At 44.6% G+C, this 20,863-nt stretch overlaps 1 protein-coding gene across 2 annotated transcripts in view; it reads right to left on the reverse strand.

Moving 5' to 3' along the window:
• Positions 1-16,580, reverse strand: part of prickle2b (prickle homolog 2b) — a 290,050-nt gene extending 273,470 nt beyond the window's left edge. For both annotated transcript variants that reach the window (XM_043708272.2, XM_087994410.1), the window contains exons 1-2: positions 16,467-16,580; positions 16,195-16,338 (exon numbers count right to left, since the gene is read on the reverse strand). The gene's annotated coding sequence lies outside the window, so the exon portion shown is untranslated. The remainder of the gene's footprint in view (positions 1-16,194; positions 16,339-16,466) is intronic.
• Between the last annotated feature and the right edge of the window lie 4,283 nt (positions 16,581-20,863).

Consider the following 20,863-nt stretch of genomic DNA (forward strand, 5'->3'; position numbering starts at 1 on the left):
GGCCATCCTGCAGCAGCTTCCACTGTTGCTGGTTACGTCCAGGCCGGTCATTCTGGCCGGAGACTTCAACTGTATCATTGATGCAGATGGACGATCCGGCGGGAGGGGACAGTAAACTGGACGCCACGTCCAGAGCCCTGATGGACACGGTAAAAGATGCCAAGCTGCACGACGTCTTCAGCACCCCTGCAGACGGAGCGCAGCGTAGATACACCTGGTCACGGGCAGATGGGTCTATCCGCTCAAGGATAGATTACCTGTTTGTGTCCCGAACGCTCTCGGTCAGATCCACCGACGTCAAGCCAGTGTTCTTCTCTGACCACTGCCTCCTGCTGGCCGACTGTCATCTACAGGACGAGCAGCGGGCTGGTAAGGGAACGTGGAAGCTGAACACAAAGCTGTTGACCCCGGGAAACATTGAGGAGCTCAAGAGGGACTACGCAGGTTGGAGAACCGTGAAGCCCCTCTGAGTCCCCAGCGGACTGGTGGGAAACAGTAAAAGGGAACATCAAGAGGCTCTTCAGCCTCAAAAGGTGTTCAGGAGGCGAGAGGGAGGCGGGGAAAACTGTCCCAGCTCCAGGAAAGTATGCAGAACCTGCTCCTGCTGCAGACGATGGGGGTGGATGTCACAGAGGACCTCAAGGAGGTGAAGGGCCAGCAAGCCTTGCTCTTTGCTTCGGAGGCCTCCAAGATAATCTTCTGGGCCAGGGTCCGCTCGGTGGAGCAGGACGAGACGTACTCACGTTTCTTCTTCCAGAAGGTGCACAAAGAGAACTCCGTGCTCAGCAGCCTGAAGGAAGAAGATGGCTCGATAACGTCATCTCAGGCTGACATCATGAGGATCAGTAAATCTTTCTATGCCAGTCTATATGACGCAAAGCCGACCGACAGCACGGCCTCCCAGTCGTTCCTGTCCTTTATCATGGAGGTCTTAGACGACAGAACACGGGAGAGGCTGGACCAGCCGCTATCTCTGGACGAGCTGACCAAGGCCCTCAAGTCCTTCAAAAAGAATAAAACTCCCGGATGGGACGGCTTACCCATCGAGCTCTATTCCGGTCTGTGCAACTTGATTGGCCAGGACCTGCTGGAGGTGTATGTCAGTATGCTTCGGGCAGGTACCATGAGTGAATCCATGAGGAAAGGCATCATCGCCCTAATCTACAAGCGGAAGGGGGAGAGGGAGGAACTCAAAAATTGGAGACCAATTTCACTGTTGAATGCAGATTGCAAAATTCTGTCAAAGGTAATCGCCAACCGGGTCAGGTCTGCTCTGGGGTCGGTGATTCACCCTGACCAAACCTGTGCTGTGCCGGGCAGGAAGATCGCTGAGAGTCTTGCACTCCTCAGGGATACAATCGCCTACGTGCAGGACAGAGGGTTGGACACCTGCCTGATCAGCCTGGACCTGGAGAAAGCCTTTGACAGGATATCACATAGGTATATGAGAGATGTTCTCTCCAAAATGGGCTTTGGGGAGGGAATCTGCAATTGGATCAGACTGCTCTACACCAACATTGTCAGTGCAGTCTCAATCAATGGGTGGGAATCAGATAGCTTCCCAGTCAGATCTGCCCTCTCTCTCCTGCCTTGTTTGTGTGCTGCATAGAGCCATTTGCCGAGTCCATCAGGAAGGATGCGAGCCGGAGAGGGGTGACTATTCCTGGCAGCGGGGGCCTGCAGGTTAAGGCCTCCCTGTACATGGATGACGTCGCCGTTTTCTGCTCGGATCCGCTGTTCGTGCGCAGACTCATGCGCATATGTGACCAGATCGAACGGGCCTCAGGGGCCAAGGTAAACCGAGGCAAGAGCAAGGCCATGTTCTTCGGGAACTGGGCCGACCAATCCTCGATCCCCTTACCGTCAGGACCGACCACCTGAAGGTGCTGGGTATTTGGTTCGGAGGGGCTGGGGCGTGCGCCAGGTCTTGGGAGGAGGATATCAGCAAAGTGAGGCAGAAACTGGGCAGATGGAAGCTACAGTTGCTCTCCATCGCGGGAAAAAACCTGGTCATCAGGTGTGAGGCACTGTCATTGCTATTATACATGGCACAGGTCTGGCCTATTCCCAGAACCTGTGCCGCTGCAGTCACCCGGGCCATCTTCCAGTTTATATGGAGGTCAAAGATGGACCGGGTCCGAAGGGACTCGCTGTACAAAGATCTGGGCAACGGGGGAAAAAATACACCCAATGCCACCCTCACCCTGATGGCCACCTTTGTGTGTGGCTGCATCAAGCTGTGCGTGGATCCCCGATACGCAAACACCCCCAAGTGTCACTACGTACTGAAGTTCTACCTGTCCCCGGTGTTGCAAAGGATGGGCCTGGCCTCGCTTCCGCAGAATGCTCCGAGTAGTTGGACCGTTCCGTATCACCTGTCCTTCATGGAGAAGTTTATGAAGAAAACACCTTTGACCACAAGTCCATCAGGAAGTGGTCAGCACGTAGTGTCCTGGAGACCCTTCGGGAAAAGGAGAGGACGGATCCTATCGAGCGGTTCCCTGAGCAGACTGTCAAAGCCATTTGGCAGAATGCCTCATCGCCAGAACTTTCCAACAAGCACCAAGACATGGCTTGGCTGGTGGTGAGAAGGGCTCTGCCTGTGAGATCCTTTATGCACGCCCGGATTCTCAGCCGCACCGCACGCTGCCCTCGAAGCGGCTGCGCGGGGGAGGAGACTGTCACACACTTCCTTCTGGAATGTGCCTACGCAGAAGAAGTCTGGAGAGGAATGCAGTGGTGTTTGTCGAGGTTCGTCCCGAGCAGCGCCGTGACGCGGAACTCCGTGCTCTACGGCCTGTTCCCCGGGACGCACACCGAGACGAACATCAACTGTGCCTGGAGGATCATCAACTCGGTGAAGGACGCTCTCTGGGCGGTCCGAAACCTGTTGATCTTCCAGCTGAAGGAGTTGACCCCGACTGAGTGTTGCAGACTGGCACATTCCAAGGTCCAGGACTACGTGTTGAGGGACACGCTGAAGTTTGGGGCAGCTGCCGCCAAGGCGTGGTGGGGAAAGACCACCGTGTAACATCTGCCTGCCTAAAGAAGAACAGGGGGCCCGCGCAGTCATTTGAGCACTGCTGACGCCTCAGCTAAAAATGTAATCGTACAGACCTGTAAATAGGAATGATTACTCTGGTTTCGGTATGCAAACAAATGGAATGTTTACATATGTATGGCATGTCCAGTTTTACAGATCAAAGTATTTTCTGAATAAAGTATATTTTTGAAATAAAAAAAAAATCGCCAAACTATGCACGCAGCTTCTCTGACTTAAGAATTTCTCAGCCAACTTCCAGAGTACATCAAAGCATTCCCCTATCCTTTTCTGACAACAAAACCTCTTTGCATAGAGTTGCTGTCTACCTTTTCCTTGTGTCTTCCTCTGTGCACTGATCAGATTCACCCTTAAGCTCTGAAGTTTATCGTTCTCCTTTCTGTCTGTAGCACTCTCTACTGTCGGCCAGCCACGTTATTTTCCTGATGGTATTGGTTGCAGGAAAAAGGTTGCCAAGTTGTACTGGTATTTATTTCCCAGGAAAATTACAATTGATCCAGTTAAAGTTCATGCAAATTCAAACATTTTCAAACATTAGTGAAGTTAATGGTTTTTAATAATTTTAAATAAATTTTTAAAAATCCTACCACACCTTCCAGGTCAAACATCGTGACATTTGATCTTGTTACTCTGCAGCTCACTTTTATGTATTTATATCCCAATACACTATATTATCAAATTAATACAAACGTTTAAAAGTTCACATCCTTGAGTGAAGAAATTCATCTTCTCAGTCTTAACTGGCCTGCCCCATTTTTGGGAGATTGTGTCCCCTGATTTTAGAGTCACCGGCAAAGTGAAAGATCCTAAACCTATCCCTGCTAAGAATTTTGTAACTTTCAATGAAATCACGTCTCTGAAATTTCTGGCAAATACGGCCAATCTCGTCAATTTCTCCAAATAGCAATCCTACCATTCTGGGGATAAGTCTGGTGAATTCCTTGTTGTAATCCCTCTACAGCAGGAACATCCTTCCTTGGATAAGGGGACCACATAAAACTCCAGCTACATTCTCACCCAGGCTCAATTTAAGTGCAGCAAGACATATTTCCTCTTGTACTCAAATTCCCTTATAATGAAAGCCAACAAATCATATGCTTTTCTAATTTCTTGCTGTACCTGCATGCTAGCTTCAGTGAGTCAAGAACAAAACTACCCAAGTCACTTTGGAAATCAACACTTTCTAACCTTGCACTATTTGAAAAATACTCTGCATTTTTTTTCTACCAAAGTGGATAACTTCACTTATTCTCATTATATTCCATCTGTCATGTTCTTGTCCATTCACCTAGCCTGCCAAATTTCTTAGAAGCCTCTTCACAACTCCCATTTGCACCTAATTTTGTGTCCTGAACAAATTTGTAAAAATTGCAATTTTGCCACATATCCAAACACAGATCCTTGTAGTACTTCACTGATAATAATCTGCCATCTTGAGATTGGCTGGTTTATCCTGACTGCTTTCTGTCTGTTGACCAATTCTCCATCCATTAGCAGTGCATTTGCCTCAATTCCACTTGTAGTAATGTTATTTACGAGCTTGTATGGGATTTTAATAAAAGCCTGCTGAAATTTCAAATGCACCACAACCATAGGTTCTCTTTTTACATCCTGAAAAGGTGCTGTTTGTCAAACATGATTTCCTTTTCATAAATCCATGTTGATTCTGTTCAATTATTTAAGTGCTTTGTTATCACACTTTTTATAAATTAATATTTTAAATACTACTGAAGTCAAACTAATAGGTCTATAGTTCTGTTTCCTCTCTCCATCTCTTTTTAAGTAGCAGAGTCTTGGATACATTGGCTACTTTCCAGTTTCAAGGAAACTTTTCAGAATTTAGAATTTTGGAAAAAAAAACAATACATTCATTCTTTTCGTCATCTCTTTTAATGTTCTGGCAAACCCACAAAATTCATCAGTCCAGTCAGAAAATGATTATTTTAGACCACATTAGTAATGCAAACTTTTCAGTTTCACATTTTCACACTTCCTTGACTCATTCTTTGGAGATGCCGGTGTTGGACTGGGGTGTTCAAAGTTAAAAATCACACAACACCAGGTTATAATCCAATAGGTTTAATTGGAAGCACACTAGCTTTCGGAACAACGCCTGATGAAGGAGCAGCACTCCGAAAGCTAGTGTGCTTCCAATTAAACCTGTTGGACTATAACCTGGTGTTGTGTGATTTTTAACTTTGACTCATTCTGGAAGACATTCTGTACCTTCCTCACTGAAGAGGAGCACAAAGCATTTTAGTTTCTCCAGCATTTATTCTCTATTATGAATTAATTTTTCATCTGTAAAGGACTAACATCTCTTCTTGCTAATCTTTTCCATTCTATATACATAAAGATGTTTTTTATCATCTATCTTTAAATTTAGTTCCTTGCACCCATGTTCTCTTTTCCCTTTGTTAGTTTCTTAGTCATCCTTTGCTGGATTCTAAATTGATCCCAATCCTCAGCCTTATCACTTACTGACATTGTCATAAGCCACTTCTTTTGATTTAAAAATTGTATTCATTTTTGTTAAGCACAGTGGATCCACCTTTCCTGTTGGGTTTTGTGCCGAAGAAGAATGTAGATCTATTAGAAGACCATGAACTACTACTAAAAATACTAGCCATTGTCTCTCAAATATTTAAATGTATTTCCAAAACCACAGCCAACTCACCCTTCATACCTTCAGTTCCCTCTGTTCAGATTTAGGACTTTTATTTCAGAATAAATTAAATCACTTTCAAACTTAATGTAAAACTCTTGTCACATTGGGGGTCACATTTCCTAATGATTCCTTTTCAGCAAGATAATGGATTAACCCCTTCTGATGACATAATACAAAATATCCCAATCTCTAGTTGGTTTCTCAATGTATTGATCCAGAAACCCATGCACACTTTAGGAACACATCGTCGACCGCATTATTGGAGGTGTAGTGGACAGCAAAGAGGGTTACCTCAGATTACAACAAGATCTGGACCAGATGGGCCAATGGGCTGAGAAGTGGCAGATGGAGTTTAATTCAGATAAATGCAAGGTGCTGCATTTTGGGAAAGCAAATCTTAGCAGGACTTATACACTTAATGGTAAGGTTCTAGGGAGTGTTGCTGAACAAACAGACCTTGGAGTGCAGGTTCATAGCTCCTTGAAAGAGGAGTCACAGGTAGATAGGATAGTGAAGGCAGCGTTTGGTAGGCTTTCCTTTATTGGTCAGAGTATTGAGTACAGGAGTTGGGAGGTCATGTTGCAGCTGTACAGGACATTGGTTAGGCCACTGTTGGAATATTGCATGCAATTCTGGTCTCCTTCCTATCGGAAAGATGTTGTGAAACTTGAAATGGTTCAGAAAAGATTTACAAGGATGTTGTCAGGGTTGGAGGATTTGAGCTACAGGGAGAGGCTGAACAGGCTGGGGCTGTTTTCCCTGGAACGTCGGAGGCTGAGGGGTGACCTTCTAGAGGTTTACAAAATTGAGGGGCATGGATAGGATAAATAGACAAAGTCTTTTCCCTGGGGTTAAAGAGTCCAGAACTAGAGGGCATAGGGTGAGAAGGGAAAGATATAAAAGAGACCTAAGGGACAACGTTTTCATGCAGAGGGTGGTACGTGTATGGAATGAGCTGCCAGAGGATGTGGTGGAGGCTGGTACAATTGCAACATTTAAGAGGCATTTGGATGGGTATATGAATAGGAAGGGTGTGGAGGGATATGGGCCGGGTGCTGGAAGGTGGGACTAGATTGAATTGGGATATCTGGTCGGCATGGACAGCTTGGACCGAAGGGTCTGTTTCCATGCTGTACATCTCTATGACTCTAATCAGATTCACCCAGTGTATATATAAAGACAAGTCATTTCTTACTTTATAAAATCAGATTACTTGCAGCTGTAACTTCTTGATTTATATCTTGCTAACATTACCACTACAGTTTGGTGGTCTATAAACAACTTACACCAATGTTTCCTGCCCATTTTGTCTTAGTTCTGCCCAAACTCATTCGTCACCTAGAAGCTTTAAACAATGATCCACTCTGATCCTGTCCTTTAGCAACAGTGCTCTCACACTCCTTTCCTATCCAACTATTCTTTGAGTGATAAAAATCTCTGAATACTTTGTTCCAAGTCCTGGTCACCCATAACCCACCTCTCCAATGAAGTCAATTAAATCAAACCCACTTTCCTCTTATTTGCACCTTTAAATAATTTCAGCAAACTTCATTTGTCCTCAATTTTTTGAAATTCTCCTCAGACTTGAACATCTCTACATCAATTACTATCAATAGTACTTTGCTGTCTATCTTGGAATAGTCCTATCCCTGTCGAAAACATCCCTTTGTAACTGAGGTGCCTATATGCTTTTTAAAATCATTGAATGTTCCCTTATGTCTTTATTGATTCATGGAGATCCACTAGTATTATTTGTTCTTTCCTTCTGGAAAAAAACTTATTTCTTCTACATTTTCTTGAACACCATTTTCTACTGTTACCGTATAGTCATTTGACAATACTGTTCCCACTTTATCTCTCCCCCAATCATTAACAGGGGGATCGAGTTTAAGAGCCGCGAGGTTTGTTGCAGCTCTACAAAAACCTGGTGAGACCACAATTGGAAAATTGTGTTCAGTTCTGGTCACCCAATTACAGCAAAAATGCGGAGACTTTGGAGAGGGTGCAAAGAAGGTTTACCAGGATGCTGCCTGGACTGGAGGACTTATCTTACGAACAGAGGTTGACTAAACTCGGACCTTTCTCTCTGGAGAAGAGGAGGAAGAGAGGTGACCTGATCAAGGTATACAAAGGTAATGAGAAGCATGGATAGAGTCAATGGCCAGAGACTTTACCCCAAGGCAGGACTGACTGCCATGAGGGGTCACAGTTTTAAGATGTTAGGAGGAAGGTAGAGATGTCAGAGGTGGGTTCTTTACACAGTGAGTTGTGAACGCATTCCATGCACTGTCAGCGATGATGGTGGCAGCAGAGTCATTAAGGACATTCAAGTGACTGCGGGTCATTCACATGGACAACAGTGAATTGAGAAGTGCGTAGGTTAGATTATTTTATTTTAGATTAGGATTAATCCTCAGCACATCGTGGGCCGAAGGGCCTGCTCTGTGCTGTACCTCACTGTGTGCTATGTTCTTTTGGTCTATCCTGTGGCCCATTAAAGCGCATACGATCATCTAAGGTGGTCTTTTAAGGAGGCCTAACCAGCCTCTCCTCAAACTCAAACCCTCCATTCCTGGAACCATCCTGAAATCTTTTCTGAACTCTCTCCAGCTTAATAATATTCTTTTTATAACAAGGTGACCAGAACTGGACACAGTACTCCAGAAGAGTCCTTACCGACGTCCTCTACAACCTCAACAGAATCCCTACTCCTATTCTCAAAAGGTCTGAGCAATAAAGGCAAATATGCTAAACACGTTCTTAACCATCCTGTCTACATGTGATGCAAACTTCAAAGAACTATGTACCTGAACTCTAAGGTCTCCCTGTCCCATAACCCTAATTGTAAAGTCCTGCCCTTGTTTGTTTTATCAAATTACAATACCTTCATTCAAATTAAACTCCATCCCAACCCTTGGCGGTAAAGAATTCCAAAATTAACAAGTCAAGTGAAGAAACTTATCTCAATCAGAAACAGAACATACAAGGAATAGACTGTCCATCACTTCATGCCTGCTTTGCAATTTGACAAGATTGTGGCTAATATGATTCTGGTCTCAACTCCACTTTCATGACTGCCCCTGGAACCCAAGACTCCCTTGTCCAAAAATATCTATAAATTCAATGACCCAGATTCTAAATGATCACTACTAAATTCCAAAACTGCACCCCCATGTTATAGATCCTCTAGCCAGTGAGGCAACAACCTGTCTCTACCTTATCATGGTCCTTCAGAGCTGGAAATGTGTTGCTGGAAAAGCGCAGCAGGTCAGGCAGCATCCAGGGAACAGGAGAATCGACGTTTCGGGCATAAGCCCTTCTTCAGGAATGGGAAAAGTTTGTCCAGCAGGCTAAGATAAAAGGTAGGGAGGAGGGACTTGGGGGAGGGGCGTCGGAAATGTGATAGGTGGAAAGAGGTCAAGGTGAGGGCGATAGGTCAGACTGGGGTGGGGGCGGAGAGGTCGGGAAGAAGATCTCAGGTTAGGAAGGCGGTGCTGAATTTGATGGATTTGACTGAGACAGGGTGGGGGGAGGGGAAATGAGGAAACTGGTGAAATCCGAGTTCATCCCTTGTGGTTGGAGGGTTCCTAGCAGGAAGATGAGGCGTTCTTCCTCCAACCGTCGTTTTGTTGTGGCCTGACGATGGAGGAGTCCAAAGACCTGCATATCCTTGGTGGAGTGGGAGGGGGAATTGAAATGTTGAGCTACAGGGTGGTTGGGTTGGTTGGTCCGGGTGTCCCAGAGGTGTTCTCTGAAACGCTCCGCAAGTAGCCGGCCTGTCTCCCCAATATAGAGGAGGCCACATCGGGTGCAGAGGATGCAATAGATGATATGTGTGGAGGTGCAGGTGAATCTGTGGCGGATATGGAAGTTTCCTTTGGGGCCTTGGAGGGAGGTGAGGGGGGAGGTGTGGGCGCAAGTCTTGCACCTCCTGCGGTTGCAGGGGAAGGTGCCGGGAGTGGAGATTGGGTTGGTGGGGGGTGTGGATCTGACGAGGGAGTCACGGAGGGAGTGGTCTTTACGGAATGCTGATAGGGGAGGGGAGGGAAATATATCCTTGGTGGTGGGGTCCGTTTGGAGGTAGCGGAAATGACGGCGGATGATGCGCTGTACATGGAGATTGGTGGGGTGGTAGGTGAGGACCAGTGGGGTTCTGTCCTGGTGGCGTTTGGAGGGGCGGGGTTCAAGGGCGGAGGAGCGGGAAGTGGAAGAGATGCGGTGGAGGGCATCGTTGACCACGTCGGGGGGGAAATTGCGGTCCTTGAAGAAGGAGGCCATCTGGGTTGTGCGTTCAGAGTCTAGCAGATCTCAAGACATTGAGATTCTTCACATTCTTCTAAACTCTAGAGTCTATAGGCCTAATTTCCCTTCTATCTCATGACAGAGCAGCACACCCATTCCAAGAACAAATTTAGTGATACTTCATTGTACCATCTGTAATGAGTATAACCTTCCGAAAGCATGGAGCTCCAAACCCACGTAGTAATCCAAGTGCAGTCTCACTAACACCCTGGGCAACTGCAGTAACCCTTTTTTGTTCTTCTCTCCCAACCAACATGCGGAAAGGGTAACAGGCACAGAGCTAGAGGATTCAGGAGAGGTGACCAAGAATACAGGTGAAGGCAGAGCAGTAGACATTGTCTATATTGACTTTAGTAAGGTTAGAACACAGGAGATCCAAGGAGAGCTAGCCTATTGGATACAAAATTGGCTTGATGGTAGGAGACAGAGGGTGGTGGTAGACGGTTGTTGTTTAGACTGGAGGCCTGTGACCAGCAGCATGCTGCAAAGATCAGTGCTGGGTCTACTGCTGTTCTTCAATTATTTAAACTATCAGGATGAAAATATAGGAGGCATGGTTTCTAAGTTTGTGGATGACACCAAAATTGATGGTACAGTGAAGAAGTTTAATCTAAGAATACAAAACGATCTTGATCCACTGAGATGAAGAAGGGCAGATGGAGTTTAATTCAGATTAATTCAGAGTTTAATTCATTGGTCAGAGCATCGAGTTCAGGAGTTGGGGCATCATATCCCAGCTGCACATGACACTGTTAAGGCCATATTTGGAGTACTACATACAATTCTGGTCATCCTGCTATAGGAACTAAAGTTACTAAACAGGAAGGGGTGCACAAAGATTTACAAGCATGTGAATGAGACTGGAAGGTTTGAGGCAGGGGAGGGTGGATAGGCTCTTGAGCATAGGATGCTGAGGGGTGACCTTATAGAGGCTTATAAAATCTTGAGGCAAAAATAAGGTGAATAGCGAAGGTCTCTTTCCCAGGATGTGAGAGTCCAAAACTAGAGAGAATAGATTTAAAGTGAGAGGGGAAAGATTTAAAAGGGACCTGGAGCACAGAGGACAGCGTGAATTTGGAACGAGCTGTCAGAAAAAGGGGTAGAGACAGGTAAATTTACAATATTTAAAAGACATTTGGGCAGATATGTGGATCAGAAGGGTATAGAGGGATAATCACGAAACACAGGCAAATAGGATTAGTTCCATTTAGGAAACCTGATCGGCATGGACGAGTTCGGCTGAAGGATCTGTTTCTGTGCTTTATGACTTTGAGCCTAAACTGGGATAAGAAATGTTTTTCTAGAATAGCTGACATACTGCAAAGACACAAAGACAAAATTAATAATTCCTTTAAAAGGGAGTCTGTAAATGTTTAGTTGACATCTACTTTTTTTTTCTGTTGAACGTGGATTTTAAGTTTGCAATGATTGTTTTTGAGTGGCAACACATACATTAACTTGAAGGAAAATGGGTGTTTGGCCTGCGCTGATCAGAAGATGGTGTACAGGGAAGCAATTTAATGGAGTCACTGATCGAAGGTCCAGGATAGATATGCATTGAAATTGTGAAATAATTATACAGAATGTTTTACACACAAACATAAAAAGAAATGCTGGGCGGAAGTGGGTACTGCAGATGTTGGAGATTAGAGTCAAAATTAGAATAGTGCTGGAAAAGCATAGCAGGTCAGGCAGCATCCGAGGAGCAGGAAAATCGGCATTTCAGGCAAAAGCCCTTCATCAAGAATGAGGTCTCATTCCTGATGAAGGGCTTTTGCCCAAAATGCCAATTTTCCTGCTCCTCAGATGCTGCCTGACCTACTGTGCTTTTCCAGTACTACTCTAATCTTGAGAAGAAGAAATGCACCCATCAGTGCTCATACTCAGGACAAGTTTTTGCCCAGTATACTATTTCTCAACATTATCCTTTTATTCTTCCACATCTCTCATGTTTGTTCCAAGGTTCCCTCAAACATGTTGATACTTCTCTGCTTAAAAAGCCCATGTAGCATTATACAAGGAAAATTCTCTTAAATTCTTTATTGACTCATTAGTGACTATTTTATTATGTGGACCGATTCAGGTGGATACAGTTTTTCCACATTTTCATCAAAACCTTTCAGTAATTTTAATTTTAGAGTTATATCATGTCTGATAATTGTAGATATTTTAAAATAAGACTGTTCAGATATGCTGTGACACACTTCTAAAGCAGGCAAAACTTGAACCCATTGCTTCATGGTTCAGTTTGGGAGACTCCCACTGTGCCATACAAACTTAGGAGGGACACTATATTAACATTTTTAATTGCATGCAAGCGGTGGCAATAACTGGGCATTCATTGTTCCTCCTACAAGAGGAAAAATCTCAAAGTGAGACATCATCTGTGGAGAGTAACATCTCAAACTTTCAAGAAAACCCACTGCTTCCGAATACTATTCATCCACAGGCCAGTACTTTGTTAGACCTCTGAGGTTTTATATACCTGCCATGATACTCAGTGATGGATGTATGCGTTTTCCCAAATCTTTGTTCCTCCACCCCATTAAGTGCCTAAATGTCTACTGAATACAAAAATTAAGATTCAGAATGGTTCCTGAGCTGCTGAGATACACAAGTTTTATTGTAAGGAACAACAAGTGATGGTTAACAAAGGTGTAAGGTCTAGTGAATGTTTCAAAATCCTGATTTATATTTTTGGAAATCAGGGAATATTTCTATCGACACTTTCTTTGGAGAATAAAAAGGTAGACTGCATAGTAGATTATAAGACCATTAGACATAGGAGTAGAAGCAAGGCCATTCGGCCCATCAAGTCCACTCCGCCAGTTAATCATGGCTGATGGGTGTTTCAATTCCACTTACTCACTCTCTCCCCATAGCCCTTAATTCCTTGCGAGAGCAAGAATTGATCAATCTCTGCCTTGAAGATATCCAACGTCCGGCCTCTACAGTACTCCATTGCAATGAATTCCATAGGCCCACCACTCTCTGGCTGAAGAAATGTCTCCTCATTTCTGTTCTAAATTGACCCCCTCTAATTTCAAGGTTATGTCCCCAGGTCCTTGCCTCCCCGCCTAATGGAAACAACTTCCCAGCATCCACCCTTTCTAAGCCATGCATTATCTTGTAAGTTTCTATTAGATCTCCCCTCAACCTTCTAAACTCTAATGAATAGAATCCCAGGATCCTCAGCTGATCATCATATGTTAGGCCTACTATTCCAGAGATCATCCATGTGAATTTCCACTGGACACGCTCCAGTGCCAGGAGGTCCTTTCTGAGGTGTGGGGCCCAAAATTGGACACAGTATTCTAAATGGGGCCTAACTAGAGCTTTATAAAGTCTCAGAAGTACATTGCTGCTTTCATATTCCAACTCTCTTGAGATAAACGATAACATTACATTTGCTTTCTTAATCACCTGCAAATCAATCTTTAAAGAATCCTAGCACTCCCAGATCTCTTTGTACTTTGGCTTAATGAATTTTCTAACCGTTTAAAAATAGTCCATGCCTATATTCTTTTTTCTAAAGTGCAAGATCTCACACTTGCTCATGTTGAATTTCATCAGCCATTTCCGAGGCCACTCTCCTAAACTGTAAATTTTTCTGCAGCCTCCCCATCTCCTCAGTACTACCTGCCTGTCCACCTAACTTTGTATCATTGGCGAACTTCGCCCGAATGCTCCCGTCCCTTCATCCAGATCATTAATATATAAAGTGAACAGCTGCGGCCCCAACACTGAACCCTGCAGGACCCCACTTGTCACCAGCTGCCATTCCGAAAAAGAACCTTTTAAAACAACTCTCTGCCTTCTGTCAGACAGCCAATCCCCCAATTCATGCCAGTAGCTCACCTTGAACACCATGGGCCCTTGCCTTTCTCAGCAGCCTCCCGTGAGGCACCTTAACAAAGGTCTTTTGGAAGTCTAGTTAGATGACATCTACGGGGTTTCCCTGGTCTAACCTACTTGCTACCTCTTCAAAGAATTCTAACAGATTTGTCAGGCATGACCTACCCTTACTAAATCCATGCGGATGCGTTCTAATTTAGTCTCTGCACTTCCAAGAATTTAGAAATCTCATCCTTAACGATGCATTCTAGAATTTTACCCACAACCGAGGTTAGGCTAATCGGCCTATAATTTTCCATCTTTTGTCTCGATTCTTTCTTGAACCAGGGGGTTACAACAGCAATTTTCCAATCATCTGGGATTTTCCCTTACTCCAGTGATTTTTGAATGATCACAGTCAGCGCCTCCACTATTTCCTCAGCCACGTCTCTCAGAACTCTAGAATGTAGCCCATTGGGGCCAGGAGATTTACCGATTTTTAGACCTTTTGCTTTTCTAGCACTTTCTTTTTCGTAATGGCTACCATACTCAACTCTGCCCTCTAAATCTCCTTAATTGTTGGGATATTACTTATGTCTTCAATTGTGAAGACTGACACAAAGTACTTATTAAGTTCTTCAGCTATTTCCTTATCTCCCAGCACTAGTCTTCAGCTTCTGGATTAGTGGTGCTGGAAGAGCACAGCAGTTAAGGCAGCATCCAAGGAGCTTCGAAATCTTGGATGCTGCCTGAACTGCTGTGCTCTTCCAGCACCACTAATCCAGAAACTAGTCTTCCAGCATCAATTTGGAGTGGTCCAATTTCTACTTTTGCCTCTCGTTTGTTTCTTAAATATTGAAATGAACTTTTACTATCATTTCTAATATTACTAGCTTGCTTATCTTCATAGTTGATCCTCTCCTTCCTTATTTCTCTCTTTGTTATCCTCTTTGTTTTTGTAGTCTTCCCAATCTTCTGATTTCCCAGTGCTCTTGGCCACTTTATAGGCTCTCTCTTTTTCTTTGATACATTTCTTGACTTCCTTTGTCAGCCATGGCTGTCTAACCCCTCCCCAGATAACCTCTTTTTTTTCTTTGGGATGAACCTCTGTACTGTGTCCTCAATTACACCCAGAAACCCCTGCCGTTGTTGCTCAACTATCTTCCCCACTAGACTCTGCTTCCAGTCAATTTTCATCAATTCCTCTCTTATGCCCCTGTAATTACCTTTAACTATAAAACCATTACATCAAATTTTGCCTTCTGTCTTGCAAACTGCAGACTGAACTCTACCATATTACGATCGCTGCCTCCCCAGTGTTCCCTTACTTTAAGATCTTTTAAAGTCTGGCTTATTACACATAACTAAGTGCAGAATAGCCTTGTGGGCTCCATCACAAGCTGTTCCAAAAAGCCATCCTGTAAGCATTCCATGAATTCCCTTTCTTTGGATCCACCAGCAACATTATTCTCCCAGTCCACCTGCATATTGACGTCCCCTATGATCACCATGACCTTGCCTTTCTGACATGCCCTATCTATTTCCTGGTACATCTTGGGTCCCCGGTCATGACCGCTGCTGGGAGGTCAGTACATAACTCCAATTGTACTGTAAGGGAAGCAGCAATGTAGTGGCAATTTCTCTGGACTAGAAATATAGTGGGTTCTGTGGGGGGCAGCGACACAAATCTCCTCACACCCCTCCTTTCATGAACTGCACAAGGGATAAATGTGAAAAAAAAAATTAATTCACCCCTCTGTAATTCATAATTCAGTCCAAATTCATACCTGGCGAGGCTCTCTGTAACATCTTTCAAAGCATCAAAATGAGAGTTTAAAAGGTAGTTAAATCACAGTCTGTTCCAAAGCATTTGGTTAAAGATAAAATCATGTGCCCTTAAACCTGACAGTTACATGTTTTTGATTTACGAAGCAAGCAACCCACCACTCCCAATTCCTGATTGCAAACCTGCTGGCTCCTTCTCAAAATGATCGGGCTGGGTGGGTGGGTGGGTGGAGGAGAGAGAAGACAGACAGAGAAGAGCTTCCATTTTACCACTACACCAATGAAGGTTTACTCCAAAGAGAGAACGAAATCGTCTTTTACTCCGTGCAAAACAAAAAGTCAAAACATTTGATTCGGACATACAGACCTTTTAGCATTTGCAGCACGAACAGAGAGAGAGAGAGAGAGAGGAATGGGGGGGGGGGGGAGAAACTGCACCTCCACCAGCCACGCTGCACCATAACCAGGGTGGTAGGGGTTACAGGTACAGCCAGAAATCCCCCCCCGGATGCTCAACTGTCACCGAAACAACATCAACACAAACCTGAAAACAGCCGAGTTCAACGATAGTCGCGTTGGGTCAGCGCCTTGACAGATTAAAAGAGAACTGAACCTTTTATTGCCCCCCCCGATTCTCAAAGGTTTCACTCCGGAAGGACCGGTGTCGCTCTGAGGGAGAACCCAAAGGCTGCGGCAAACGGGGGGGGGGGGGGGGAGAAAGAAAAAGAGAGACACACATTTAACTAGGATACATTTTACAGCAAATACCGTTATGGTTGGGATGCAGCGACCGTTACGGCACCGGCCGAGACCTACCTGTGGGCGCGGCGCGAGCTGAAGGACGGCGCGCGGCCGGCCGGCGGGAGGGGGGAAGGCACGCGCTCGCACCACGTGCCGTCCGCCCCGCGCGCGCGTCACACGAAGCGGCACCTGAGGCAGCGCTGCACTCCCCCGGTTACATAACCTGCAACCTCCCACACTCTAAACATAGGATAGCAGTTGCATCCGTCAGCTGGCTCTCTGCGCACTGCACCTTCAATACACCGGGGGCAATGAACCAGCGGCGCATCTCCCCGTGTGCGTGGACACTGCGAAACATATTGAAGACCATGCTCAGCGCGTCGGCGCTTTCTTTTAATGTAAGCGTCCCGGTGCAACGGAAACCGGTACATTTTTCTTTTACTGCCACAACATGAACCCTCTACGTTTCTGCACATCCGATTTAAGACTTTGTTTCGAAAAATATCACCTTCCCCAGTATTTAAGCAACAAGTGAAAATGTGCTAGTTTTCTCATGACTTTGAGTGATATGACTTGTGGAACAGGTACCCAGCCATAGTGCCGGATTCAGGCAGAAACTAACTTTCACTTTGGGGTCTCTAAATACGGGAACAAAAATGACTACACTTCAAGTTTTACAATGATCGGTTAAAAATAAAGGATACGTCAAACTAAAGACATTTTTGTTCTGTTATGTCAAAATATAATAATTTGGATCCTCAGTTATTGTATGGAGTGGTTCTGCGTGTACACACTCCCAGCTTCCATTCAAGAAATTACAAAACTCAAATTCGCAGGCTCTTAATGAACTGCCACACAACCACAAGAGGTCAAAAACAACTCAATAGCACCGCCCCTTTCTCTTCATCTCCGACTCATGTTTAATTTAGATATTTCCGATCGCCTAAATGAAAGTTGGTATTTAAAGGCGTTAATATATATATTTTTTAATGAATTTTAAAACGCATTCCTTTGAAAAGACCGAAAAATCTAATAAAGCGCGAGGAAAATGCGCCAGGTGTGCGTGTGTGTGTATATATATATATATATATTAAACTGAATTAGATGCATTGCGTTTTTTATATTTGCATAAAGGATTGGATTCAAAAATAGTCTAGGTTTTGTTTCTCATTATTATAGAGGACTGTTAAAATAAAGAAAATCTTTGAAAGTGTACGTCAGATGATAAAAAGATGTAACAGCTTGAAAGCTGACAATTATTTCACTGCACTAAAGGAGGGAGTCTTAAACTCAAACGAGTCAGTTCTACCTCTATTAGAATTGATGATGAAGGTATGAATGTGACTACTGCAGCTGAGAATGTGGTAGAGCCTGAAATCCCCTACGGTAAGCGGAGGAGGCCATTACACTGGCCCGTGCTAATCTGGACCAAGGTGCCACCTGGCTCAGTACAGTCTCAGTCATCTGGATAAACTCACAGCAACGTAAGACAAAGTCAATAATCATCTCCATTTCATCAGCATAAATGCCATCATCTTTTCCCTGATACCTCACTCTCATCAAGGCTTACCCTGTACATCTCTTGCTATTGCATGCAACATCTTGCTTGCTGTCAGCCATCCCAATCCACTAATCAATCCTTCGTGTCCTCTGCGATGCCCATTCCTGAATCAAAATAACAACTGTGCCACCAACTTCCATTTCCTTTAATACTAGCCTCTCTCATTTCAGAAGGAAAACACCCCTCAGTAAGACAGAAAGAGTCAAGACAAATAATGTACTGCCTGCTTTTAACTCCTTACCCATTATGAGGAGAGGAATCCTGATTCTGATTGATGCAAATGTTTGACTGACCATGTCCAAGCCTCTGTACTGCTATCAGAAGCTGTCCATTGATTTTCGTGTCAAGACCCCCTGACCAAAGACTGTCTCCCTTGAGTCGTCTGAAAACTGCTGACAAATATGACAAGCTCCTGTCTTTGTGTCTGTGTTGAACAGCGCAGCAATGCAGCAATACTATGAGCCTAGTATCTCTGACTGAGGGAACAAAGTGCAAAAAGGCAAGGTATTGCAAGGCAGGGATGCTGTGGCTATCTAGGTAGGTTCCAAATGAGTGGGCTCTGACAACCAGCAAACAGCATAGAATCATAACTCAGTTCCAAAACAACAGGTGAGCCTAGGTGGAAAGAGAAAACACTTCAGTAATACCCTTAAGGCCTCACTAGTGAAGTGTGACACCTGGGAATCAGTGGCCCAAGACCATCTAAAGTAGAGAAGGAGCATCTGGGAACGGGTCAGGCACCTTGAGACTTGCCATTGGGAAAAAGCAGCAACCAGACAAAAACAGTGAAAGGAATGAGCTGCCACACTAACACCCCACCTCTAGCCCTTCCCATGACCACCTTTTGCCCCAAGTGTGGCAGAGTTTGTGGAAGCTGCATTGGACTTTACAGCCACCTATGGATGAACCCTGAGAGCGCAAAAGTGTCACCCTCGTCTGCGAGGAACTGCCGATGATGATAATGATAGAATCATAAAATCATAGCATCATTGAAGTGCGGAAGCAGGCCATTCTGCCCATTGAGTCCACACTGACCCTCTGAAGAGCATCCCACCCAGACTTATCTTTCCCAACCTTCTTCCCTGTAATCCTGCATTTCCCATGACTAGTCCACCTAACCTACACATCCTTGGGCATTACAAGCAATTTACCACAGCCAATCCAGTGTTGCACTGGAAAAGCACAGCAGGTCAGGCAGCATCAGAGGACCAGGGAAATTGACGTTTCAAGCATAAGCCCTTCATCAGGAATGTGTGGAGGGGATGGGGGCTGAGAGATAAATAGGAGGATATGGTGGGGCTAGTGGAAGGTAGCTCAGAGCGTGGAGATACAGTCTGCTCCAGACTATGATCTAGTTGCAAGTTTCTGAGTGTATTTACAAACAGCGTTGTAGTGCTGGTTGACATCTCCATTCCTGATGAAGGGCTTTTGCCCAAAACGCCGATTTTCCTGCTCCTTAGATGCTGCCTGACCTGCTGTGCTTTTCCAGCACCATTCTGATCTAAACTCTGGTTTCCAGCATCTGCAGTCTTCATTTTTGCCTGGTTGAGATGTAGCCCAGGGTATAGCACTGAGGTGCATAAGCATAGTGTAAGTGTTTAGGAGATGTGCCATGAGGGTTATTAGAGGCTGTCACATGTTTAATGCCAATGTTTGTGGACATGGGCTATGTGGGGCCGATGTCTATGAACCATGCCCTGAATACTTTTGTCTGGTGTCCATTATGGAGATCCTTTAGAGCAAACAGCAAGCTGAAGTCAGCATGTGCCTGCTCTGATGCCCATGCCAAGAATTTGCAGTGTCTAGTTTGTGCAATGCATTTGGTAAGATAAAAAACTGAATATTAATGAGATATGTTCAGTTAATAAGGCATTTAACATGTTACAATCCTGCTTGTCAACTCACTGTTACCTAGTGAGAAACCTGCCTCACTGCTCAGTGTAGGATTGAGCAAAAATCCTTACATTCTACAATACTGGACCAAAACCCTGGACTTATCAAAACCTTTTAAAAGAAAGGGGGCAGCTGGGCTGAGCTATGAAAAATACACAGACATAGAGATAGCTGCCTGGAACTATTGTTCAGCTCAAAAAGTTCAATTTACACCTCCATCTAAGAGAGCAATCAACCAGTCTGAAACTTTTATATCTGGGACTACCCAGCACAGACATTATGGAACCTATACAGAAACCAGATATTCAACTTCAGTCAATATTCATTCAATCTCAATCAAAATACACAAAATCTTAATTAACCTCAAAGGGAACACCAGTAATGGCAAGCACACATTTGGTTCGAAGATAAGAGGCCTACAATTAGTATAGTTGCAGGCCCTGATTTCACCTGAGTGAGCTATCTCCAGAAGAGGGATCCAAAAGAGCTATCTCCCCGAGAGCTATCTGCCCAGTTATCTCCGGAAGAGAGATCCTGACAGCAATTCCGAAACCTACTGACACAGGCCTGTTCCACACCTGGGTAACCAATAGCAATTGACCACGACCTGCAGACTTGCGAACTGACAACCTCTGAAAACCACCAACCTGACCAATACCACAAGGCCTCAGAAACAACCTCGCAAAACCACCAGAATATAAGGAAAACCAAGTACTTACTTGATAAATCCAATAAGCATCTTACCACATCAGCGTAGTCAAACCAGTCTGAAGTCTTCATCTGGGCACTGGGTACAGCAAATGGGAACAACCACCTGTACTTCAAAATTACATTTTCCCCAGTGATGAGCTTAAACCCCCAAGACCCAAAACTTTCCGACCTAACTAGCAGGGAGGGGGAGGTGGGTAGTGATAGTGCAGGGAACCCAAAGGTAGGAAGCCTGACTTAAGTTGGTGATAAAAACTACTGTTTAGCTTCTAATAATGTTTAACTTGAGTTTAATTTAATTGTGTATTTA

Source organism: Chiloscyllium plagiosum, unplaced genomic scaffold (assembly GCF_037043375.1).
Source record: "Chiloscyllium plagiosum isolate Xiang-an unplaced genomic scaffold, Cpla_swu_hap1 HiC_scaffold_14, whole genome shotgun sequence".
NCBI classification, from domain to species: domain Eukaryota; kingdom Metazoa; phylum Chordata; class Chondrichthyes; order Orectolobiformes; family Hemiscylliidae; genus Chiloscyllium; species Chiloscyllium plagiosum.